This window comes from Athene cunicularia (genome assembly GCF_003259725.1).
Source record: "Athene cunicularia isolate RWA chromosome 6 unlocalized genomic scaffold, athCun1 chr6_part2, whole genome shotgun sequence".
NCBI classification, from domain to species: domain Eukaryota; kingdom Metazoa; phylum Chordata; class Aves; order Strigiformes; family Strigidae; genus Athene; species Athene cunicularia.
The window spans coordinates 4,520,684-4,546,900 of record NW_020799106.1 but is presented as its reverse complement, the minus strand read 5'-3'; the positions used below and the strand labels follow the sequence as shown (position 1 = coordinate 4,546,900).

The 26,217-nt window shown below is 42.8% G+C and overlaps 1 long non-coding RNA gene across 1 annotated transcript in view; it reads left to right on the top strand.

The window, feature by feature from the left end:
* The window catches only part of LOC113481839, a 59,443-nt gene that overhangs the window by 10,876 nt on the left and 22,350 nt on the right, over positions 1 to 26,217 (top strand). Inside the window, exons 4-10 of the long non-coding RNA XR_003398733.1 lie at positions 4,362 to 4,511; positions 5,189 to 9,098; positions 9,473 to 12,595; positions 15,123 to 15,262; positions 20,322 to 20,449; positions 22,954 to 23,048; positions 24,950 to 25,086. This is a non-coding gene — a long non-coding RNA (uncharacterized LOC113481839). The remainder of the gene's footprint in view (positions 1 to 4,361; positions 4,512 to 5,188; positions 9,099 to 9,472; positions 12,596 to 15,122; positions 15,263 to 20,321; positions 20,450 to 22,953; positions 23,049 to 24,949; positions 25,087 to 26,217) is intronic.

The window sequence follows — 26,217 nt, the reverse complement described above, 5'->3', positions numbered from 1 at the left end:
TGTGCCTCCAGGACTTTAATGGAGTGCTGCCTATGCACAGCAAGGAGGTTCCCTGGGTGGAAACACTCTAATACAGGACTCCTTAACTGATGATAATTTTTAAAGAGATGAGTACAACAGTTGCTGCTCATCTAGATCATAGAAATAACTCGAGGGAATATGTTCACCAAAGTGCACTGTTCTCTGAAATGCTTGCTGACAGGTTACCTGTGCTTATTTGCTCCAAAAGCAGTGTCTTTTTCTCTAAGCCAAATGGAAAATTAGATTTTCTTCTTATTTAAGTGTATGAAGAGTAACTGCGAAAATTGTGTGGGTTACACAAATGTTAAGTGTCACCAGTGGAAAATCAGGCCCAGTGCTTTTTCTGTGCATTTGGCCAAAGGAAGGGGCATTTCCATTTTCTGTTGGTGATTGAGTTCCCCTGTGATCTTGTCCGATATACAGAAACACTGAAACAGCATCAAGAGTATGGTTTTTCTTGTGCCCTGCCACACAGAAAAATCAGGCAAAGTTCCCCATCTGTGTGTGTCTCCTCCCTTTGCCAGTCCTTTCAGACGTGGGCTCTCTGGGGCAGGAGCTGTCGGTCCTGCGCTGGAGCCTGCGGGCACTGCTGGGACAGAGCGAGCAGCTTTCCTTCCGCTCCTGTTGGGGTGCGACTGAGGCTGAGCTGGAAGGCTGGTGCGGGGGGGTGGCTGCTGTGCTTTTCTGGGTGAACCCAGTGAAGCAGACCGATTGCACGAGGAGTCCTGCATCGCTCTGGCTGGCACCGAGTGTGGCTGGATACGTCAGAACCCCCCGAGCTGCTCAGCTCTAAGGCCTCTCTGCATCTGCAGCACCAGTCGCCAGGGAGCTGAGGTTACTACGTTGGAGGATATGAATTGCATTAGAAGGTCAGTCCCTGGGGCTTTAGGAGCGATAGCAGAATAAATACTTACAACTGGCTTTCATGTTGCATGGCATGGGACTTGTTCCTCCTTGCAGATGACTTCAGTGCTGCTTGGACGTGCCTGCTGTTCTGTGCCTGCTCCTAAAGCCTTGATTTGACAGTAGCCTCTGGCCTGTTGCGGGCCAGCAGCTCTGCATGGCAGCAGGCCCACCAGTCTTCCTGCAGAGAGTTAAAGGAGTTCTGGAGAAATTGAGTGATTCAAAAATTTACTACTCTCTTCTCTGGCAGTTCCCTGGCTTTGAAGTGTCCCTCGTCTCTGGCACAGCTGGGGAGCAAAGCAGCACTGGTTTTACTGTCTTTGAAATGCTTGGGCCTGCTGATGTTAGGTTTTTGGGGAATTGCAGGTGTGGGAGAAGCATCACTATCAGGTGAACTGGAGGGGTAGTACTTTGACATCTTGGCATACAGGGCAGGTTGAGTACAAGGAACAAGATTAACGGAAAGAAGATCCTCTTAATCTGGGCAATAGCCGCAAGCCTCCTGCTGCCTGCTTGTAAGGGGTAGGTTGTTAGCTGTAAGGCAAAGAGCAGCATGCTTAGCGCTTTGAGGTGTTGACAAGCTGATACGGCCCAGAAAAACTGCTGAGAGCTTGGTCATGGCCAACACAAGGTACACTTCTAAGAACTGAAAAAAACCTGTTATCCAGTGTGTCACCCTTGAAGACCACACGTGGCATACATGCTGAAACCTAAAACTCTCGCTTTCTGCCTCCCCAGCAGCTTCATACATGCATTCAGCTTCTCCTTAGTGTGAGCCACAGGGTGAGAATCAGTGCAGCAAGGGGTTGGGGGAGCTTTGGGGTTCCCTAGGCCAGCTGGTTGTGCAGCAGTCCTGTTCCTGTGCCTTTTGACCTGAGAAGCTCTGGAGCACCTGGGTAGTGGTGCTGGGCAGAGCGGAGGGGGGCAGCAGGCACACTGCTGAGGTGTATCCATCCCTGGCAAGCCCAAGAGCCCACTGTGGGATGTGGAGGCAATATTGTGGGTCAGAGAGCGTGGGGCTGAGTTAGGTGAGCGAATGTGAGAGCACGCTCGCTGTACGGCTTGCTAAGCAGCGAGCCAGAAAGGATTTTTCTGTTTGTGGCTTGAGGGATGCAGTGAGGCGTGATGGATCATGTAGAGAAGAATCTGGTTGGGCTGTGGGTAATTGTACAATATATCCAGAGTTTGCAATTTATCCCAGACCAGCCTGCAGATGTTCTGGTGTTCTACAGTAGTGCTCACAAGCACCTGATAATCACTGTGCTGGGCACCTGACTTACTGCCCAGAGCACTGACAGTTTGTCCCCTCGTGTTTGTCATACACACCTGCAGATTTAATACTTTTTTTTTTTTTTTTGAGAATACAGCACTTTCCTGTTCTGTGAAACAATGCTTCTCTTTTGCCATTCTCATGGAGATGTGGTGTGATGATATCACTTCCTAGCAAGGGGCTGGTGAATCACTTTGTTGGTGTTCATGAATCACTTCTTTGCTACCAGTTTCTGCATTGGTCTTAATATAATTTCCAAAAGCAAAAATCATCATTTCAGAGACTTTTACTTTTTGTTAAACAGATAACACTGGAATTATCTCGTGGCATACCATACCGGACACAAGCTCCCAGCATGCCGCAGAAGAGCTCTCCCAAATCTGTTCGTGTAGCTGCAGGTATGGACACCTATCCTGTTGATCCCTCCCTGGCAGTGAAGAGCTTGCTCGCAGCCGGGCTGGGAGAGAGAGAGCATGTGTTGGTCTCACAGGCTCTGGTGGGTAGTCCGATAACTTAGCTTAAAGTTTAAAGCTCTGCTATGGGTCTGATAACCTGTTGCATGGGAGCAGAAGTGCTCTGAGCTGTCTTGGCCAGGTCTGCAAAGGCTCTTCTGCTAGTTCTGCACCTCAAGTGGTGAAAAGAAGGCAGGAAGCAGGAGTAAGTTGGGCCCTCAGAATTTCCTTGTCCAAGGGGAGAACAGATGGCAGGCTGTGTGGTTGTACCGAGGTGATGTCAAAGGTCTTCGACATGCATTTTCTTGCGCATTGGCACAGGGCTTTTTCCTGGGGAAAAAGGAGTTCCACATGGTGTGAATATGATCTCGTGAGGGTAAAGAAACTTGTGGTTTATTCTTGGCAAAGCCTGAAGCTGCTTTAAAGTTGTCTGTATGACAGCAGTAATCTTCTGGCAATCACAGGGTCAGAGAATTGCATGAGAAGAACAGAGGTGCCTTTGCACATGGCGTTGTTTGATGGGGCAAGCATCCCTCCATCACAAAATCCAACCCCTTTCTCCAACCAAGCACAACACGTGCTCTGACAAGCCTGCTGCTGCCCTTGGAGAGTATCTCCCTATTGTTTTGTCCTGACCATTACGTCTTTCCTTTTCTCTGTGATACATTGCATGTTGCCAGCTGGTATTTGTAACACATTCAGTAGAATTTTAAAATGAAACTTCTTAGGAGGAGGTCAGCGTGCCGTGCAGGACACGGCCCGTGTGTGGGCAGCATCTGACAGATTCCTGTCACTGATACCCAACAGGCTTGTCAGAAATGACAGCACCTGCCAGTGGACTGCACTAACACAGTGATACCAGCCAAAATGGAAGCGTTAATGGTATTGTTTGCCCCACGTGTTCATATTCATAGTCCCTCCCCACTATGAGAGGCGCAGTGTAAATGTCTGGATGGATGGTTATGTGTGTTAGGATAATGATACCAGATACCATTAAGTTCTGAGCAGCCATTGTGTAATTGTCGTTGTAGAAAAGCAGCATAGAAGATTGCTTAAGAGTTTTTTAGTTATCAGTGACTTTTCTACACATAGGCAGGTAAGGAGGGAACCTGTCTAAAAGATTTCTCATTCCAGAATTAGTGCCAAGGATCAAATCTTCCTGATCCATTGCTGGGAAGCTCTGTTCTCACATTTATGGTGTGCCTGCACACTGGAGATTTTTCTGTTTAATTTATCTCTTGTGATGGCTGGAATCACTTGAAATCTGTTTTTTATATTGACAGGATATTTGACTTTTTTCTGCCTATGTTCCAGCCATTACTATGTTTCATGTATGTTATAGCGCTCTGCAGCGGAATGCTGTTCGGTGCCCAGTAGGGATTCTCAAAATAGTCATTGCTTCAGCCTCTCTCTAAGCTTGTCTGCAGTCCAAGCTGCTTAATTTTCCATGTGGTCCACTGTCAGCCTCCCATTGTAAATTATCTGACCTTGTAACCCACAGCCTAATTCTTCTGACTCTCTTCAGTGGAACTACTGACCACTGAGTTTAGCAAATCAGGTTGGTGTTAAGAGAATACCTGTGAGAATTTTCATGTTGCATGATTTGTACTTATTTTGTAAGTTTGGTAAGGCTGTTTGCTTCCCTGCTGCCCTGATCTCAAGTGCGTGCCCTTGGAAGTCGGTTGATTTGGATGTCACTTTTTTTTCATTCGCAGTCCCTGGAGGATTGTAATTGCAGCGTTGCCTTGTGACTGCACTGAATTAAGAGTCGGAGCCCAGCTGAAATTCCCAGACCAAAGGATATGATGGCTACTAGTAACGTTGGTGCCTTAGACCAAAGGATATGATGGCTGCTACTAACCTTGGTGCTTTTTTAATGCTTTTTTTCTAAATAATATCTTTTTGCATAGTATGTGGTGAATGGTTTTGGAAAAAAAAATATTTCCTAGGTACTATTAAAATTTAAGAAAACAGGGGGTCCTCTTCCCCCTTATGTGCACACCTTCTCCTTCCATATGCTTTAGTGTTGTAAACTGATCATCTCCACTGTTATGGGAAAACATTTAAATAGCACACCATTTTATAGACAAAGGAAGGAAAAATGACTGAAAGATGACTGACATCATCTACCTAGACTTGTGCAAAGCATTTGACACTGTCCCACATGACATCCTTGACTCTAAATTGGAGAGACGTGGATTTGATGGATGGACCACTCGGTGGATAAGGAATTGCCTGGATGGTCGCACTCAGAGTTGGGGTCAATGGCTCAAAGTCCCAGTGGGGAGCAGTGAGGAGTGCTGTTCCTCAGGGGTGGGTGTTGGGACCGGCGCTGTTTAACGTTTTTATTGGTGACACGGACAGTGGGATTGAGTGGGATTGACACCGAGCTGTGTGGTGGGGTCATGTATTTTCAGTATGTCTTGGTAATGTGTGTGAATCCACAGAACATACCTGAAATTTGATCTGTGTTCTAAGGTTTGCTCTTGTTCCACTTGTGACTTTTCCTCCCTCTTCCCAATCGTTGTTGCAAAAATATCAGAGGAACCACAACTGAGCATTTCTCCTGTTCCCACCTGTGCTTTGGGATGCAAAAGGAAAACATTAGCACACAGAGACCTTGACTTCCTCTTGGATGCATCTGGACGATTTTATTAGGAAGTCCACTGTGCCTGTGAGCAGTCTGAGAGCAGCTGATGATGAGCATCGCCAAGATATGGTACTGGGCTGCTGTTCAATTTTGTGTCTTTCAGAAGACTTGAAAAATTAGATTTGTGAAACATCACTCTCACAAATCACAGCCTCACCATGAGGACATTAGGGCAGCCACGACTGTACAAAGTATCTTCACCAGCAATCTTTCACCTCCTGACAAATCTTTTCTTCTTGAAGGTAACTGTGGGTGGTCTTCCTTTGTCTCATTTCTGTAAATTTGGTACATCACTTTCTAGTTATGCAGCTGATACTTGTGTTTATATGAATGGCTATTTAAAAAAGGAAAGATCAGATGTTTGTTGTTTCATTTCAACATAAATCAAACTTTGTACTCACATAGCAATTCTAGTTTGGCCCCAGGAATAGCTTTAGTATTGCTAAGTGTCTGGAGAGTATTGACTATAGAGACATGATTTTAAGCAGGCTATAATAGTTTCTACAGCTGTTAACAGTTCGTAGAAGAAAGGCAGTATTATTCATCGGTGTTTAAAATGTGCATGACTTGCATTGCACAGAAGTCAGATTGGGAGAATGTCAGATTTTTTTTTTTCTGAAATTCTGCCAGGAAAGTCTTCAATAACTGGAGAAATTCTTTTCACTGGTGAAATCAACATGCAGCACATTGTGTTATTATAATTGCTTATAGCTCACCATGAAAGTTGTCTTTGTATGCGTGGATGTACGGCTTGTACTGTTTTGTTTTTATTTATTCTGCATTCTTTATTATAAATGTTCTTTCCTTTTTTCCAGACCAGAAAGATTGTTATTGAGCCTTCCACAAAGCTGAAATAATGCTGTGTGTTAAAAAAATGTTAACAATTTGAAGAAGTTATAAAAATTTATAAGTTGACTGAATACTTTGGAAATTTCTGCATATTTTAATATAAATAGGTAATGCAAATGTTTGTTCTTTGCATTTAGAGGTGGGTCTCTGTTTTCTAAAGGTCTTGTATATAAATTTGAATCTTACAATTACACTAGAACAAAACCAGTATTTTTTCAGATTGTATAATAGGAAAAAATTGTATTCGCAAAGGACACAGAACATACATGTTTATCTCTGAATGTCATATAGTCATGAAATTTGACATAAATACTATCAGTTGTTTGAATGACTTCATTAAGTGCATTTAGGTGACTGCCTGTTGCAGTCAGCTGAGATCCTTCCATTCAGTTCCGCGGATCCTGGGTTGGCCCACAAAGAAAAAGACCATGCTGCAGCTAACTGAGAAACAAGAGGAGATAAATTTCTCTATGGATAGTGTGATGCTCCAGATTTCACTGGTAGAGCTTGAATAGAAATTCAGTGACATAAAATCACAAAAATCATAAAAGACAAAGGAGTTATTTCAGATTAATTTGGTATTAGCGATGGGTTTGAGCTTTAACCATAACTAAAATCATAAAACAGAGCAAAAGAGTCCAAAAGAAAGAAAGGAAGAGTAGAAATAGGTGAAAGGGAAGAAGTGAGTGACAGAATACTGGCAGGGGAGCAAGGACTTAAATTATGACAGACAGTTTTAACAAAGACTAGTCCAAAATGATAACAGTTGTTATGATCCACTGGAGGTGCTGGTTGGGTAAATAGCTGACAGGCATCAAGCTGCTTTTTTTGGAGAGTGGAGGGGAGCAATGTAAGTTTTGGGTGGTTGTTCAGAGTAGAAAGGGTTTGTTAATTTTTCCCTGAAGGAGAATGAATGAAACTCCAAGGCGATTTCTCCACAAGCAAATATAGCAGCAACTAGGAGTGGACCTGGAGAGCTGCAGCCCTGCATGCTGTGCGCAGCTGGGGTCTTTGCCTGTGCTGCCTGGGTCTGTCTTCCAGCTCACTATCATCTGGAAGGAATCCAGTCTGTGCTCAGGCACTCCTCCAGGATGCAAAACACAGTAAGTCGGGCGCTTGAGGGGCTGACTTCCAAGGCACCCTGCTGCTCCAAACTTCAACACTAACATAGATGCACCCTGACATACTTGGGGGTGGGAGTGGTGACATGGGACGGGGCAGAGGGGATACTCAGCACGCACTAGTTTGTGTTACAGGTGCGGGCAGCATGTGGAGCTGAGAGCAGTGAAAGCCCAAAGGCATACAGCACCTGAAAAGGTCACCAGGAGCTGCAGTGCAGGGTAAGTCCTCCAGGAAAGAGAAAAGGAGAATGATGCAAGGCTGTATAGGTGTGTTAAAAAATTTAAAAAGATGCAGTTTCCCTAATATACATCTTAAAAGGAGGATTGTGGGATGGTTTTCTCCAGTGAAACAGTATTACCCAGTGAATAAGTTCCCTCCAGAAGGGACAAAAATGCCTTTTATTAGATATATGCAAGGTGTCAGTGAAGTTAGCTAGAGCTCTGCATTGTCTGGCTTCTCCTCAGGATAAAGAACTCTTTGGGAAAGTTGGTGCCTATCCTAAGTTTACCATAATTTAGTATTTCAGGATGGATTCCCTCCTGACATATTGCCCATGAAATTTTCATAGGGCTAGAAGCACTTTGTAACACCAACTCCATTAAGAAGTGTGCAAAACTAATGCACGAGAGTCCCAGATTTTTGATGTGGAGTCTTTATAGATCTTCTCAAGACATCCTGGAACAGGCTTTGCTGTGTTGAAAGGCTTCCTTGGTCTTTGGGGCCAGTGCTATGAAATAACATTGCTGCTCAGCTGGCGGTGTGCTCTGTAGAAAGCTGCTTATCATTTTCAAAGGCTGTTTTCCAAATGAAATCACTATGGTAAATGAACCCTTTAAAACTTATACTCGCAAAAACTGAATTCAGTTCAGGAAATGGTGTTGATTTTGTCTTTTGTGAGTCACTTCCACTGTAACATTCTCTGGAATCATTCATTTTTGAGTGTTAAAAATGACTCGTTGGTAATATGGAGTTATAGATTTGGAGGTATTTCCACGTTCCCTGTCAGTGTGCCACTTTGTACTGTATTTATTCTCACAGAGCCTGTTATATAAAAGTACCATTTTACAGAGCAGAGGCACAGAGAGAATAAACGATGTAGATAAGTCTGTGTAAGGAGATACGTTACAGAACTGATCTTGGGTTTCCTCAGCTGATGGTGTTTAGGCACTGGACTAGCTCTCTTCTTGTTCTGAGTACAGTTATATTCCTTTCTCACCACGGCTCTTGGTCATCCCATCCAGCACAGCCAAAAAGGCTGCCCTGGATGCAGTGATCTGGTGAGTCTGAACGTTATCAGAGAGCTGATAGGATTCTTATTTCTGGTGACAGGATTATGTCAAATAATGTGATTGATTAGCTGAGACAAATGTGTTTAGTACCTAAGTATAGCATGTCTATGTATGCCAGTACTTTGAAAACAAGGGAAGCAAAAAATGTATGGACAAATAGGTTATTGTCAAAAGCTGTTATCCTTGCTACAAGCAATGGGCATACACAACAGTTTGGCTTTTGAACTTTGAGAAAATGATTTGCTAATAAGATTTTGGCTTATGAAAGACGATGAAATGCATGAGCAGAACACAAACATCTTTACTAGATCTTGTCAGCAGTTGTGAAGATGAATTTTAACAGTGTTAGGATTTTCCAGGCCTCTTTCAAGATGACTGTGTTGCCTTGCTAAAGACGCTGATTGTTGTACGTCTTTGTCCAAGAACAGTTGGCTTAATTGCTTCTGAGCAATATTTCCTTGGAAGCTCTCGGAATACAAAAGGCAATCCAGAGAAGTCTGAACGAATCTCTACTTAGAAACTGGCCGTGTTCAATCTGTAAAGTATGTAGATTTTTTTTTGAATTTTTTTTCCTGGGGAAAGGCAGAAGAGGGCAATAGGTGCAGGATGTGGAGGGAAGAAGCAGTGCCATGACCCTACAGCATTTCTGCATGTTGAGTCAGGGAGTGACATTTAAACAAGTCTCACTGCACCCAATATGAAAAACTGCGATGCAGATTAAATTGTACTCAAAGAGAGATGAAGAAGAAAAAGGTCAAGGCATCTATCGATAAGTAGCCTTTCCTGTGTTTCCAATGTTGGGAGAGCTTACCAGCAAGCCAAATGGGTCTTTAATGCCTTTAAAAATTTTTTTTTCTTTTACTTTTTTTTTTTTTTTTTTTTTTTTTTTTTTTTTTTTTTTTTTTTTTTTTTGAAGGGAATGAATGGCTCCGGACTTTCCATCTTTAGAGCTGGTGGTTTCCACACCACAGTGATTCAGCCAGTATGAACTCTTGACCAAATCCCAGTTTGTTTCCTGGTTTTGTTTTTCTAAAATATTTTGCATTTAGCAGGGCATAAAGGCCTCCCTACTACGTGACGGTGTACGAAGGAGAGCCGTGCTCTTTTTACTGGCTAGCTCTCAAAGGACTGCTCTCAGGGCTTCTGAAAACATGAAGCAATTGGAAAGGAATCACTGAATTTTGTCTAAAACTAAGACCGAATTCTTACATGCTCCTGGCTTTTTGATGCTGTGTGTTTATGTGGAATTTCTTTTGAGGTTTAATAAGGTCTGATTTTTATTTGAGAAAACACGCCCTGCCTGAAATGTTCTAAGGTTTAATCAGTGTGTTATTGCCATAGGAAACTCATATACATTTGTTTAGTTGCTAGATAAATGGATTAGTATTGACAGTGAATTCAGAGCATAGTAGGTTGTTAAATTAATGTGAAGGGCCTTGTTCCTTTGCCTTGCTGGATGTTTTTTGATGACTGAATTCTCTGGGGTGCCTTTTTTAGGGAATATGCTGGTGGTTGTCCATGTTATTGTGTAAGTGGTAGGCTCAGCAAAGTCTTAGAGTAGCTTGGTTTTGGAGTTCTAAACACCAAGAGAGAGAGATGCTAGACAGGAAATCTATAGCCTGCAAAAGCTACAAATGAAAGAAACTATACCCTGAAAATTAAAAACATAAAATGTTCTTTCAGAAGCTCATACATTTATATAGATACATTATCCCAAATGATACATCATATGAGTAACCAAAATATTGCTGTAATAGATTTGAGACCTAAGATGGAAATGTGTTAACAGTTTACCTCTGTGAAAATACAGCATTACTCCCTTCACACCCTGTGTCTTCATGTTGTTCAGCAGAGAGAAATATTGGTACGTACAGGTTTATTTGAGTCCTTTTCATGAAGTGACCCCCATTGTCTGCTTTTTTTTTTTTTTTACACAACTCTCATTTCTCCATAATTTTCTCCCCGTACTCCAGTAAATCATTGTCTCGGATTCTGCATGGGTTGCCTGAGGCTGTTGGCTGAGGTGAACTTGTTGCATGGGGCCATCACCCTTCTTTTCAAATACCAGTATTTTTTAATACAGGGCATCATAAATGCAGGACATAGATGTATGGGTGTACTAATAACATTACAGCTGATTAACAAATATTCAGATCACCAAGTGTTCAGAAACTGTGGGTTGTCTTTGCAGTGGAAGTTCAGCCTTGTTTTGCATATGTGTAACGAGACAAGGTTTCAAAACATGATCAAGTAGGGTGTTTTTGTTACTTTCTGGTACAGCCTTTGGGTAGCAATAAGGAGGGAGCTGGTGCAGCCATTTCTACATGCGTTGTGACTTGAAGAGTGGCTCTCTGTCCACCTCCACACGACACTAATACTGTGTCACCTTGGCCGTGCTTGAGGTTGAGTCTGCTCACAGTGGACATTCTGCATGTGGAGCCCGTAGGGGGGCAGGTGAGCATCCTTGCTGCTGCTGCGGCTTTGGAATCGTTGATGATAGATTGCATTGCTGAGATCAGTGATATACGATCGATGTAATATCCATAATAATTTCTGAGACCTCAGATTTTCACATTTCAGAATGTAAACCAGCTTTTTGCACTCCACTTTCTAATGTGACTGGCCCAGTTTGATTGTCTTCTTCTGGAGTGGGAAGGAAGTGCTGTACCATATGTGGAGGATACTATATAGTATCCTATATTCAAAGATATAGATTTCTTCCTGAACAGGGCAAGATGAAAAGGAAAGAGAAATTATTTCAGCTAAGTGAATAATTCACAAAGAATAATATTTCCAGATCCAACTTGCTCTTCTGCTTGCGTCACATCGATGATGTAATTGCTGTCCTCTGGTATTTATGTACCTTTCAAAATTTCCGTTACTTTTTTAACTCCGTGGATTGATGTGGGACAGTGTTCTGTGAGATATCGTTAATCATGGTGTTGGCTTGGTGGGGTTTGGGTACTCTTATTGTATTGTTGGTGCTTTCTGTTTGGATGAAAGTACAGACACTTCCAAAATAAATGCTCCTGAGCTAATATAAACTTCAGTTTTCCTGAAGACTGTTCAGTGAAGCTCAGACACTGGCTTTCTTTAAGTGCATTTGCTGGTACAACTCAATTGCACAAATGTTTGCAGATGGTACAAAGAAAAAGGGTGCAAAGAAAGCTAGAGGTAGGGGAATGGAGGAAACAGTCTGTAGCATAGACTGTAGCTCTTAAAGGGTGCAGAGCTCTTTCTGTGCTCAGAGGTGCTTATTGTGCAGAATCTTTGTACTCATCACAGATGAAAATTACACTTAGACAAGTGCCAGAAGAGTCACTGCTCTGTGACCTGCGTGTCTCAGATAGCTTTTTCAGTCTTGTACCTGTTAGCAAGTGGTTCCTGTTCTTCAGACCGCTGTTACCTGCTCCAGCAGGTAAGGATGGCGTGGAATACTGTAGTGTATGAGATGACTGTTCACTATGACTGCTTCCTTCTGCTGATATCAAAAGACATTTTACGCTTTTTGCTTCCCTCATTGATCTTAGGGCTCAAACTTCCGAGTGTTAACTGACTTTGTTTTTCATGCTGTGCAGAATCGGGGATTTCATCGAAAGAGTGTGTTGCAAACTGCTTTTGAGAAACCTGATGTTTGTGTCAGGTGATAGATGATATTACTAAATTGACTTGTTGAAAGGATCCTGCGGGGTACAGTGCTGTCACTGTGTTCGAGTGGTGTGGCCACAGGTGGGACTCAGTTGACACTGGTGCAGCGAGTGCCTGAGCCGGCACAGCAGAACACCACAGGCAGCTGTTAAAACCCTGCAAGGTCCCAGGTTAACCAAGGTGTAAATGCTTTGCTCTACTACAGCCTCACTGTGGCTCCCAGGGAAACAGCACAGGCCTCGTGTGCTTCAAGCTGCTCAGCCTAGTCTGTTGAAAACCAAACTGCCCAGCCTGAGGAGGGTCCTGTCATCATATTAGCTGCTTCCTCTGTCTCCCATTCCTCTGGCCTCCCATTTGGGTGCGTGTAAAAGCATCTTTCAGTCAAGAAAGGGTGAGTAATCTTGTCCAGCTTCTTGGCATTTGTCTGCATAGAGTTAACCTTACCTTTCTGAAGGAGGTCATCCATCAACTCGGGGATCCAGTGCTTTAGGGAATGGGTGAGGCACGACTGGACAGGACATGGTTAGCTTGGTTCAGAGGCAAGGAACTGGTAGGAGACACCTTTGCACCAGGACAGTTTTACTGCTCCCCCTGAGGGTCAGGGGAAAGGAGTTAAGAAGAACACAGATCTTCAGATGTGGAACTGAAACAGGGAAGGGAAGAGCCAGGGGTCAAGGTGTGGGAATCTGTCATGAAGCTAGGACAGAGCCAGAGGTTTCAAAAGTGTTTCTTGAAGTGGAGGGATGTTGAGAGAGATGACTGGAAGGGCCTTTGGGAGTCAGTGGAGGAAAGAAGGGCACCATGCATTTGCAGGACTACAGTACAGTATATGCTATCTGGTACCCACTTGTCCCTGCAAGGAATAGAGAGATTCTTGTGTAGGTCTGCAGTTTTGAAAACATCTATTTATTTTGTCTGCCTCCATGATTAGGAGGCCAATTTAGGGCTTATCTATGTGGGGAAATCCCTGCAAAATAGGCTAGGGTATGAATTTACAGCCTACTTAAAGACCCAGCAGTAAATGCAGTGTAAATTCACACTTCAGCTTACTTCACAGGAACTCCCCCGCAGAAACAAACCCTCAGAGTCACCTCTGTACCTCAGTCTGGTGCTAAAAGTGAGTGGAAGCTTCTCAAAATGTGGGCCTCCAATTCCATTTTTATATCTGGGTTTTTCTGTCTTCTGGGGCTTTTGGCAGCTCTTCTAAATCACTGTCACTTTGCTGAGGTTGGGGAAGCTGGGCCGCTTTACACTGCTCAGGATCTGACCCTCTGCCTCAAGTAACCTTTTATTGTTAATTGGCCAGAGGGTATTTTCCTTTTTACTGGCTTTGTTATTAAGCTTGTTCATTCACTCCCACCACTGCTGATGTCTTTTTTTTTTTTTTTTTCCCTGTGAATTTTGTGTTGTGTCTTTCCTCCCATGTAATTTCCTAATACTGAACTAGTGACAGAGTGGGCTGCTGGTATTTCATCTTGTGGCTGAAGAGGTCAGGCTGTTTCTGATACAGACAAACACTCCATTACAGTAAACTCACAGAAAGTTTCCTTTTCAACCTGAAAGGAGAAGGAAATGAACTCTCCACCAATGGGCTTTCAAGAATTATTTCTGTGAGCTGAACTTACACTAAAGGCCAGTTTGGTAATGTTCTGTATAGAGGAAGGAAAAAAAAAAAAAAGAGGAAGACTTACTATTTCTTCTTTCTCTTTGGTGAGATTTGGCTCAAGTCTTGGCTTCTTATCAGATTAGAGTCCTGCAGTGAAAACACCGACCCTTTGCACTTTGTGTTACTGAAGAAATGGTCATTGTTGATGTCCAGCTAAAAGAGCATAAGGATTTAAACCTTCAAAATTCTGTCTGATTCTGGTATTTAGGAAAACTCGCTTCTTGGCAGGAAGCACTCAGTAATAAGGGCATCACATTGTGCGGTACGTTTCTTGGTGTACTCTAGAGCAAGACTAAAAACACTGCCCCTGCCTATTTGATGGAAGTTTGATTTAAATCTATTAAACTTCTCTAGGGTGTACACAGGAGTTTAATCCTGTAGTTCGTGGTGAGGGTGTATGTACCCAGTATTGCAGTGTTCCCTGTGCATGGAATAATTTGGCCTAAAATGTGCTCTCTAATTCTCAGGGGAGAGGCAAATGTAACAGAGGATTGTCTTACTACTCACTACTTGGACTTAACTGAGTTGCCCATTATTAGAAAGACATGAATAAAATTAATCTAAGTGTTGAAGGAATAAGAGCTGCAAGATAACGAATATTTATATCCCAAATTTGACATAGTATCATAAATCAATAATTTTTGAAGAGATTTAATTTTTCTTTCTGCCTAATTACTTGATCTGTGGTAACAGTTTGCTTAAATTTGTTTCTGTGGTAACTTGAGTAATTTTATGCTTCTCCCTTCTACAGAAAATTTAGTATTGATTTGCTGATTTCCTCTTTAAATGCAGACAAAAAATCCCCTGTTTGTTAACTTAAGAAACCAATAACATGGAATGAAAACATGCATTACATTGCATTGCCTGAGCTCTGTGGTTTGGTGACTTTGACATGTGCTGTCAATTATTAAAATACAAGTTTGTATTAAATGTATAATGTTTTCTTTTCCCTACCGTTCTGGTATTACACCTATATGAAAAATCAGGTTAAAGGGTAGTTAAGAGTTTGGTTAATTTAAGTGTGGAGCATATTATCAATTAAAAAATGTTATTTGAAAGATGACTTTGTAGTTGAAGCTGTTCTGTTACTTGAATTAACATTGCAAAATCAAATGTGGACCAAGTAAAAAGAAAGTCAGTTGATGTGTTTGTGCACCTTTGTGCTGGGTGTAAGTCATGAATGCTGCGTAAACGTGATATTCTTCTCCCATCTTTCATACACTGATTTTTATTATTTATGAAATACTTGCAGGGAAGAGACAGTGTCCTCTTGCTGCTCTTTCTTTGTGGTGTATCTATCCACACCACATACAGAACTTGGTCTAGACAACCCAGCTGATTTCTAAGCCTTGGAAACAGGATCCTATAGGGAGTTGTACAGGACAAACTGCTGTAAGTGGTGCTCTCAAAGTGTTCACTTTATATTACGTAATAATCATATTTCAGTTGGTGCCATGCGCTTGAATGTGACTGGTGTTTTAAAAGCTGTTGATGAGGGATGCTCTCCTAAGCCTGGGGAGCCTGCTGGAGCAGTCAGTGCCTGGCTGCCAACGCTGTGTGCTGACTCAGACAGAAACCCTTTTTCTTTCCAACTGTAGCTGACATAGGCATTTGCTGTTCTGCCTCAGCCACAGGGTTAGGTACAAGCCTAGCCAGATCGGTATCTCACTGCCATTGCAGTCTCTATGCAAAATCTGTGCTTAAAGACGTCTTAATTACTCTGGTCAAAATTCCCATTTATAAAAGGATAGAATTTTTCAGAGGGAGAACAATCCACAAGTCAGTCATCAACAAAGTGTTAAATGAAGAATGATGTGTGTCTCTTGCAGTCTTCACACCTACAAGAAGCTTTTCAGAGCCTGACTGTGCCATATTTCATCTAGCTACCTGCTTTATGTGTTTAGAATGAAAATGCACAAAGTCCCATTCCCCCCAGGAGATAAAGGGCTGTGTCACACCACACAGATGGGTCCTTTAGAGCCACGCAAACACTATCCAGTCCCTGGGCCTATTCCACTGGGGCTTGAACTGCTCTCTCACGGGTACGGCAGAAACACCCCCCCCCCTGCAAAACGGGCAGCTGCTCTGAGATCACTGGATCACAAGGTCACTGCGTGCAAATCTTATACCTCTGTGTGATGCTGCGGACCACTTGGGTCATTTCTACTGCCTGGCAATGCTGCTCCTGCTGAGAGAAGTCCGGCAGCCTGCCCTGCCTTGTGTGTCCCTGCAAGAGCTTTGAAACCAGCATGGGAGAGCGTCCAGCTTCTTTCACACTGACAGAGCCTGGTTCTTCCCTGCCTCTTCCCCAGCTGTGCAGCTTAGGCCCAAGCAGACTCTCTACAGAAAGGTTAAAAGTACTGCAGAAGCCAAGCCGAGGAAATAAATCAAAGCTGTGTTGAAAGGGCAGGGTTACAGGTGTTTGTCTGGATGGAAAGTTTCATACAGGATACCAAGATCATGCAGAAGGAATCTCATGACCTGGTTTCCAAGCCCTTGGGCCAATGGCTGCTTCTTCTCTGAAAACATACACAACATGTGATTTGGCAGTGGTCTTCATGTTGGGCATATGTGTGGTACACACCTACGCACAGGTAGGCTGTGGCACACTTGAGTTTTATGTGGAACAGCTGTTGAATTCTATGGGAATCACCTTTTGTGTTATTATCATTAATATTAGTGTTGTTTGATTCCTACTTGCATGATGGTTTTATATGGTTATTGTGTCAAGAAGCCACGGTCTGAGTTCCTTTTCATTTGTCTTGACCATTGTACACCTTTAAAAGAAAGACCATTCAGGCAGGATATATCGTATCCTACTTGAGCTCTCTGAAGGCTACATACCTAGTCTAAGCAAAGTGTATGTGCGCTCTCTGTTTCTCCCTCATCACTGGAGGTAGCCAGAGTGATTCATCAGGTATGTAAAAGAGTGAATCATCTAGCAATACTGTCTGTCTCTGTGGGTGATGGAGAGCGCCGGGATCATTAGCCTAGACTAGGCATTAACTTTAGGCTAAAGGGGCATGTTTTTCTTGCTCAGAGACAGGGAAGTGTGAATTTAATTTCCAATTAGCAGTATGTAGATGTGAATGAACATAAAAAGAGCCCGCAGCCTTGCATGTCTGCAAAAGCAGCTGTTACCCACAGACAGATCAATGTGCTGCAGATGCCTGAGCATACTGTACATGCCCAGGGCTCCTCTTTGCCACATCTCCAGTGAGAATCTCTTTCATGATGAGACACAGATAGAGGTTCCCTTTGCCTGACTCTGCAAGGGCATCTGTAACTTCTGGCAGGATGTATGTAGACAGAGTGGAAATATCTTAAAGTCTAGTAGAAGGTGGACTGAGTTAATCTGTCAGAAACCTCACTCCCGGTTTCCTCATGCCAGCAGCATATCTAGGTCAGTTAGAGGCTGGAGTTTCCTTTTCTGAAGTTGGGAAGACAAAAGTGTGCTGGTGAGAAGATGCTCTTCACTAAAAGTCTGTTCCCCTTTCTGCGGGACACATTAGCACTTCTTAGATCAGTGTTTTATTCATACAAGGCAAAGCAGGGACCACCTCAGAGTTAGAGACCTTTCATGTTGCTCGCACGGTGCAGGCAGGCCTTTGTTATAATGAGCACTGGAACATAATTCTTTACAGTTTATGGAAGATCTCTCTTTCTCTAGGAAAAAAAGAGCTGCTGTGAGTCTTATTCCACTGTGGTCAAGTTATTTCTAGTGCACAGTGTGAAAAACAAATCAGGAAGTTTTAGATACCATCTTCTGAAGAGAACAAAACTGGATTCAGTACAGCCGTGTGTAGACAGGTAAGGTCTAGCAACAACTGCAGTACACAGTTACTGTTCCAGTTGTTGCTCTTCATCATCTTCTTATACATATATAAATATGGTCTTAGATTATCTATTTTATCTAGCTCAGGCATGCTTCAGTTCCAGTCTTGGCATTCAAATCTAAGACTAATTCTGGAGATAATCTGAATTATTTCATAATTATAAGAAATCCTGGGGAGGTATCTCAGTGTTTACAGAGGAGTATCTCGCTGTATCACACTCCAGATTTATCAACCCAGCCAAATCTCCTTTTAGTATATTATAGTGTAATTACCTCCACATCTTGAGTCATAATCTGTTTCTCTGGGGCTGAAGCACGCGCGCGCGCACACACACACACACACACACACACACACGACAAAATGCGGAATGTAAAGAAGTAATTGTGATCTTTGCCACTTGGATTTGGTACCATCTGTTAACATGACTTCTGAAGTCAGTTTCAAATTTGTTTGTTGAGTTGGAGTTTGGTGCTGTGGATAATATTTCCCTTCATTGTGAAGCTGTCAGATGTAGCTCCCCTGAGAAAATCTCTCTGCCTGTCTGAGATCGGGGGCATAATTGTCTCCTGCTCAAAATTGCCTTCAAGGGCAAATGCTAATTGGACAGGGAACTAAAATGTCAACCAAGAGAAGCAGTTGCCATAAAGATGTTGATGGAGCTTCCCCAGATGTGTTGGAGGTGTCTGGGCTTCCCAAGCCACAGATCTTTCCTTGGCTCCTCTAGAATATTACTCCACCATTAATTTGGTCTGTTTACCCCTCTACCACAAGGGTTGATGTTTCTGATTTTTCATCTTTTTCCACTACCTCTGTCTTCCAATAACATAGTGTTGGAGGGACTTCAAGAGCTGATATATCCAGACCAGCCCAGGCTGTATGTAGCTGTTGAGTGTTTCGAGGGTGCCTCTCATGTTGGGACAACATCATGTACAAAGATCTCTGTGCTCACCAGGGCTGCTAGGTACTCTGGTCTCCTGGCTGTGGGTGGAAGTGAGCGAGATTGCTACATCAGCATCTCTGAGATGCCCGAACCATCTTGCTGTGGAGACATAGGGTCTGGTCAACCTCTCCTCCTTGCCAATTTCTCCTGGACTTCCCCCACCTCTCAGCTCACTGAGATAAGTGGTACGTATCTCATTGATCTCAGCAGTGTGAAGACTTTGATATGTGGTTTGTTAGATTGGTTACTCCAGGCAGTCTGTCTCTCTGTTCCAGTGTTACTCCTGGATCTGTTTTTACAGTCCTCCACTTCGAACCCTCTACAATTAACCTCTCCTGATGCTTCACGATCACCTTTTGGGGAGATTTTCCTTGTGTGTGCACTTTTCCACATGTCATTTACCATTTCTCTTGCTTTTCTTGTTATTCGCACTGGTGTGCAGTCATGGCACCACATACGACAACTCTCTGTCACTGCCATTGTTAACCAGCAGTCACATCGCAGTCATCTTGCCCTTACAAGCTGCAGAGGCTAATGGCATCAGGCTGTATTTATTCTTTCTGGTCCCATTTCCTTTCTTGGTCATGTGTTGATCAGTCAAGAACAGAAAGAGAAGCAAGAAGCAGTTAAATGAGATCAAAGTGTCTCTTTGGAAACCTGCACAGAGAGTAACCACCGTTCTCTTAGAACAGGAGCAAAAAATAGCAGCTTGTGTCACTTGGTGTGATAATGATTGCAATAAGAATGGGAAATAGTACACTTCCCTTGTGTTTTATGCAGCTTCAGGAGTAGATGAATGATAATTTTTGTTCCTTCTCCTCAGATTGAGGAGTGGATGACTAATGTCATTGTGACTGGTGCCATCTAATTGGCTCAAAAGAATTTTCTGGTTGTTCTCGTGATTAGCATCACTTCCCATCATGTGCAAGCCATTGGAGAGCAAAGATCTCCTTTTGAACTGTCATGGTATGAAGATATAAAAGTACTGAGCTCCTGAAGCAATTCAATGTATATGAAGTATGTATGAATCAGTATCCTGATCTTTCTGTGTAGCAAGTCATGATGACTGATCTATTTCTACAGTTGCTAATTATATTATGTTAAAAAATACTTGGTGTTGAAGTGATTTTTATGCAAAGTTGAAATTTAAGAAGGACTCACCAGGAAGGTAGAACTGAAATATTTTACTTTGAGTCAGTTTGATCCATTTCAAAACAGTTTGTTGAGCTGGATTGCTGCGTGTTGCTTAATACTAAGTCTGAGCCATCTGCCAGAACTGCTGTGGTATTTTTGGGACAGGTAGGATTGTATCCCGATTATTTCTTACAGCCACCCCACCTCTGCATTACCTAACCAAGGGTGTGTTGCAGTCTCCCTTCTTACCTACTGTAGTGCTGGATCATGGGAGAAAGCTTGGTCAGAGAACCTCGCTCTGGACGGATGAGACAAACTCATGTCCAACTGGATCAAACCAAAATACTTTGCTTTGGTTCAACTCATTGAAGTGAAATGTTTCAATTCATGAATACCAAACCACTTCATTTTTTCTTCAAAAGCATGGAAATAAAATATTTGGCACTTACTAATGTCAGATTTTGAAAGTAAGGTATGAATTTCTTAGGTGCTGTTGACAGGAGATCCTCCCTTCCACATAAGAGCTTATGTTCTTACACAGGCCTGCTGGGGAGAGGTGGAACTTAGGTGATGAAGAAATAGGAGTCCATCACATTGCACCATACACCAGCCTAGTGAAAAGAGGGCTTTATGCTCAGTTTGAAAGAGGCCAGTGCAAAAGTAACCTAGGTAAGTAAAAATTAAGGAACACATAGAAGAAAAACATTGGAAAGTTTAAAAGAGCAAATATTACAGTAGCACCTTTCGAAGGTTAAGAGGGCAATGTCAAGAAAACACAGGAAAAATGGAAAGGACCTGATGTTGTAGCATAGAATCAAATTAGATACTTAATAGACTTGTTATAAATTTGCTGGGATGAGCTGCAGGACTGGAGTACAGCTCCTGGAAGGACAGGCTTGGAGAGATGGAGAAGCATTATCCATGCTTGTTCTGAAGCTGTGGAATAAATGAGGGACAGACTTGTCTGGGTGAAGTCGGAAAGAAAGAACAGAGCCTCTTTGACAGGTGAGTGTAGTTTTCAGCCACCTCCCTGGAAGGAGTGAAAAGATGGTTTTGAGTGATTCTTGGAAGCACCAAGTCGCCAAGCCTCAGCGGCAACGGACGCTCAATCTGCATATTGCTTGGGAAGGCAGTAAGGCAAAAAAACCTCACTGTATCACCATCTTGGAGTATGTTGAGGCAAGGTAGAAGTTCTAAGAGAGTTATTTTATCTGAGTCTGACTAAAGAGAGCTTGTCTGTGCATAGAATCAGAATGGTTTGGGTTGGGAGGGACCGTTAAAGGTCGTCTGTCTGATCCAACCCCTGCCCCTGCCACGGGCAGGGACACCTTCAACTAGATCAGGTTGCTCAGAGCCCCGTCCAGCCTGACCTTGAGTGTTTCCAGGAACCTACAACCTCACCAGGCAACCTGTTCCTGTGTTTCACCACCCTCACTGTAAAAAATTTCCTCCTTATACCTAGTCTAAATCTACCCTCCTTTAATTTAAAACTGTTACCCCTTGTCCTAGTGCAACAGGCCCTACTAAAAAAATCTGTCCACATCTTTCTTATAAATCCCCTTTAAGTACGCTAAAGAAGGGAATGTTAATGAAGCTGAAAATATGACTTAATCAACTTAAAAAAAGAGATTTGGGTTCCTGGACAGATAGTGGACCAGACTATCAGACAATCTATACAGACCTGGATTGTAAAGTGTTTAAAAAATATAATTGCCAAGAGTAATTAATGTTAAACTAATGTAATTTCCCAGTTTAGAGGGCAGCTGACTAAGGAAAAAAAGTATGCAGTAGATATCATACAGATATTCTTCTGATCTTGCTATATCTCTTGATCTTGGCTTTCAACATTAACCCTCATTATATTCTCTACATTATCAGTCAAAATCTGGGTGATAAGACGTGGGTAATTTAACCCAGTCAAATTTGCCCAGTTGGACAAATACCCTAATGAGGTAAAGAGACAAGGCTCAAGCATTAAAAAAAATGTTCTAATTGCACGAGTAGTAAAATCATGGCACAGGTTACGTAGGGAGAAAGTAGAATCTTCTTGACTGAATTTTTGCAAGAACAAAGGGTGACAAATATTTTTCAGAGGTGGTCTAAATTATTTATCTGCCTTAGAGCAAGGAAAGTGATTAAATAATCCCCCCAGATGACCTGTAGGCATGGATTTTTAAACTTCTATTAAGTGGGCACTTCAGAACTTTTAAGATCCCTGTTTCTCAAGTGCAGTCAGGACAAGGATAAGCACTATGGAAAATTTCCTCAGGGCAGGTGTACATACAAGTACAGCTTTTGGGATATACTGTAAAGAATTATTCTTTGTCTGCTCTGCAGAGCTTTAGACAAAGATGCCCAACTTCCCAGGTTGAAATACTGCCCATCAGACCAGCATAAGCATTTCTGGAGGCTACAGCAGATTATCTGAAAATGTTTTTGCATTAACCTGATTTTATTAAACAGTTATGCTCCAATGATGAGAAACAAAGGAAGGGCATGTGATGGAACTGTGCAGTGTGAACAGCACAGATTGCTCATAGCAATCGAGTGGTTTTAATTGGGTAACAGATCATGAACTATATTTGTAAAGATTATTCAGCAGTTTCAAAAGCCAAAAATATTTAAGAAAACCATGCCCTTCTGGAGACATCTGGCAAACGGATAAAGAGCCAGAGTTAACAGATAAGTCATTGCTTCTATGTCCTTCCCCGAGATACCCCCACAAAACTCTTGCTGCCTTCAGCAGGTGGTGTGGTCAGACTGAAGGAGAGTGTGGTCTCTTGGCCTGGCTTTGTCTTGACTTTGATCTCACACTGATTTGTTGGTGATTTTAGGCAAGCAGAGAGGAAAGACTGCCTTAATCAAGAAGGTGCTTTAGCACTCTACTTTCTCCCTTTCCCTTTCTCATCCCGTCCCTCTCATCGCTTCTTCTGCTCCCCTTATGGCCAGGGACTTGCTGTCCCTTTCCTGGGTGATGACCACATGGCCAATCTCTCTGCAAAGCCCTGACTTGTGAGTGACAGCTGTAAAACTTCTTGCCTTTAACTCTCACCACTCCTTTCTCCCCAAGGACCTTGCCCTTGCTACAGGGTTGGCTGTTGCTTGTGAAGCAAGGGGTGATTTGTAAATTATAAAATTGCAGTGATTCTCTGTACTTTTATATTGAATTACAGAAGAACTGATTTAATTGACTGCATGGATTTGCAACCAGCAGTTCAGCAGCTGCTTCATGAGCCATCCTTGCAGGAGGGGAACCTCAGAGAGATGGGTGAGTTGGATGCTGAGAAATGGTAATCGGTCTAGTCATCCCAAGAGAAATCATCCTCATTTGTGAGTCAAAGCCTGCAGCCTCTTGCCTGAGATGAAGGGAATCTCCCAAGGACAGCTAATCTTGCACGGTCTCATCACTTGAGATCAAACATCATGATATCGGGTCAATAGATATTTCTAAAAGTACACGCAAACCTCATTCAAATTCACATTTAGCTCTAGCCAAAACACAACCCGAATCACGATCCAAATAACCTCCTCCTCAGCCCACCTTCATTGCCATTCTGTTTCAGTGGCAGATGCAGTACAGAAAAGATGCCTGAATGCTTAATTCAGAAATTTACTGTTTAAGGCATTACTTGTATGAACACCAGCGTAACACATAGAATACCAATGCCCTAAATTTAGTAGTTTTGTCTGAGTCATTTTCACTATGTGGGAGGGCTGTGAAGACACTCCAGAGAGTGGAGAAACTTGCTGGTGGTGTCTGTCCAATGAGATTTTTTTTTTTTTTTTTTTTTTTTTTTTAAAGTTAGAACACAACAGAACTACAGATATGTTTGTGAGTAAAATGCAGTTTTGTTGCAGACTTCAGGAAAGGGATGGTGTTGCTCTCCACCCACTTCAAAAGCTAAAGTCAAGTTTGACTGATATGTATCTCCGATACTGAAATGGGTACTGAACTTTTCATGACAGCAGCACGCAGACACAGGTAAACACTCTGGCTGCGTGATTTGAAGGGACATGATGTGGTGTAATCCCCAGATTTGTCTGTGCAATTACATTTTATTTTCAGATCTTCTAGCAATAGCAGCTGAGTTGTTACAATCCTACATGTTACCAACCAGCAGCCAAGAGCTATTCCTGGGTTTATTCACTGAGGGGTGAAATGTTGTCCCACTGAAAACCAGGTGACTTTTGCCACAGAAGTCATTCAGTAGGGCTGGGAATACACACGCAGTTTTTGAAATAGATGTGGGCACGAGTAATTAGGTGTGGATGTGAAGGAGGCTTTTAGACTTGGTGTTCTAAACTGGTAACGCCTTCCTGCCAGTCTGGATTTTATTCTTACTCCATTAGCCTCTCTGCTTGCATGCAGCTGATTTCAAGTTGATATGAATGGATTTAGCAATTCCATTTTGTTGATTTTTCCTGGGACCCTGTGAGATAAAACTGCCCCTCTCCTCAAATGAAAACCTAACGTCACTGCCTAACTTTAGTCAGAATTTATAATGTTTTTACTCTGAATAAAGTTAGTTCTAGCTCAACCCTTGCACTCTGGGTTTGGAGAAGACTTCATCAGGCAGAGATGAAGCATGTTTTCATGTACTGTATGCTGTCTGATATCGGCAGATATCTAAACATGCCAGGATTTGATCCTGTGGCCCTGATTCTCACGAGTAGGGCCACTGAGTTCAGGCCTCTGCTCACACGAACTGGAGGATCAGTTGTAATGTGTTTAATGCCAGTGAGGTGAACTCTGTTCCTAGAGAAACTCCAGTAAAATCAAAAGCTTGTTAATAGAAAAAACTAATTGGCTGTTATCATAAATGAAGCAAAATGCCAAACAAACTCCTGGTCTGCTATTTGTTCCCATGCAGGCATTTAGCTGCCAGGAAAGACCAGTCTTATAAACATGAAATTATATCCATGGTAAAATGCAAGGTGTGTTTAACTTTGCAGCTTGTTAAAAGGTACATTTTTTTTAAAAAAAATGTGTATTTTACTGCTGAGAAGAGCAATTATGACTTTTAAGTCAGCTATTTTAACTCAGCCTGGGAGTTGTTGACCGGTGAAGGTAAGGGCCAGAGGCACAGCTCCTTCCTCAGAACACTTGTTGTTGCTAGACATTTCCCAGAAGGAATTATTGCTTAAATACAGCTTGTTTTCTTTATCCAGATTCCTTTAACTAGAAAAATGTGACAGGTTTTGATACCGGACTGCAGCGAAGTCCCAGCTGTGCTATTCTACTGTTCTACCCTTCATGAGTGAGCAGTGATGGGGCTGTGCAGCTGTTAAGCACGTGCCGGTTTTGGGTAAGTACTGGATTCACGGAGCCTGCGTTGTGGTGTAGTATCCTGGGATTATAAACACTCTGCTCAGGTGCTGTTTCATGAGTCCTGCATCATGCTCGAAAGCAGACGCTGCTTACAGAGTGGGAGAGCAGCTGGAGTAGGGAGTAGACTGAATTAGTGTCTGGGCTGGAAAAACGTATTGGGAAAAGTAACTGAAAAGATCCCAGCTTGGAGCAAAAGCTGAAGCTGAAAACTGCAGATGGTTTTCTTGTATGTATGATAATGTCAAACCCAAAAAAAGGGAGTTTTCGCACTCTGTTGTCTGTTTAGTGCAAAGTGAAAATTATGTACTGGAAAATGAAGCCCCATGTCTGGAGAAAACAGCTATGACTGTGCCTATACAATACCGTACAGGGCCCTCTGGAAGTTGGGCTTGACTGCTTTTGCGGATGTCTCTGAAGCCTTCTGTCTCTTTGCCATGGAGTGGAGGGAGGGAAAAAGAGCAATGGGATGTCACCTCACTTTTGATGTATTAGCACCTGCATGGTAATGCCACTCTGAGTGAACTGTGCGAGGAATGACTTCTAAAAACCAGAAAATTCATCTCTAGGGACAGCAGAACAGCCCATGGTGGATGTGAGGGAAGCGCCAGAAGTCACAGTGGGCTACAGCTGGATCCCACAAACTGTGGTGGAAAAGAAGAGGGTGTTCTGGTAGCTACTGTCTTGTGTGTGTCTTGAAGTGAAGGGGCTGGTGGATGCAGTCGCCTGGGTGTCTGGCTCTGACAGGACAGCAGCATCTTTGAAGAATATACATATTTTTGCTGTCTTCCCTTAGATGTCCTTTAGGGAGGTGAGACAAAGATGATACAGGGTGTACTTTGTGTAGAACTTCAAGAACACATGTACTGGCATGTACCTCTCTTCACAGAAAAGTAGAAATAGTTTATCAGCACAACCTGTCCCCTCACTTGGGTAAATCCCTACTTTACTAACAGTCAGCCTTGTATAGGAGAGACTCAGACCTATCTCTCTGGCCAGACAAGGAGGGTTGGGTTGTGCTATGCCTTTTCCACTTTTGTGAAGTGGACAGACTGTCTTCCAAGCAGGGTGTACGATTTGACACTGCAAGACCCAGCAATGCCTGAGTTAC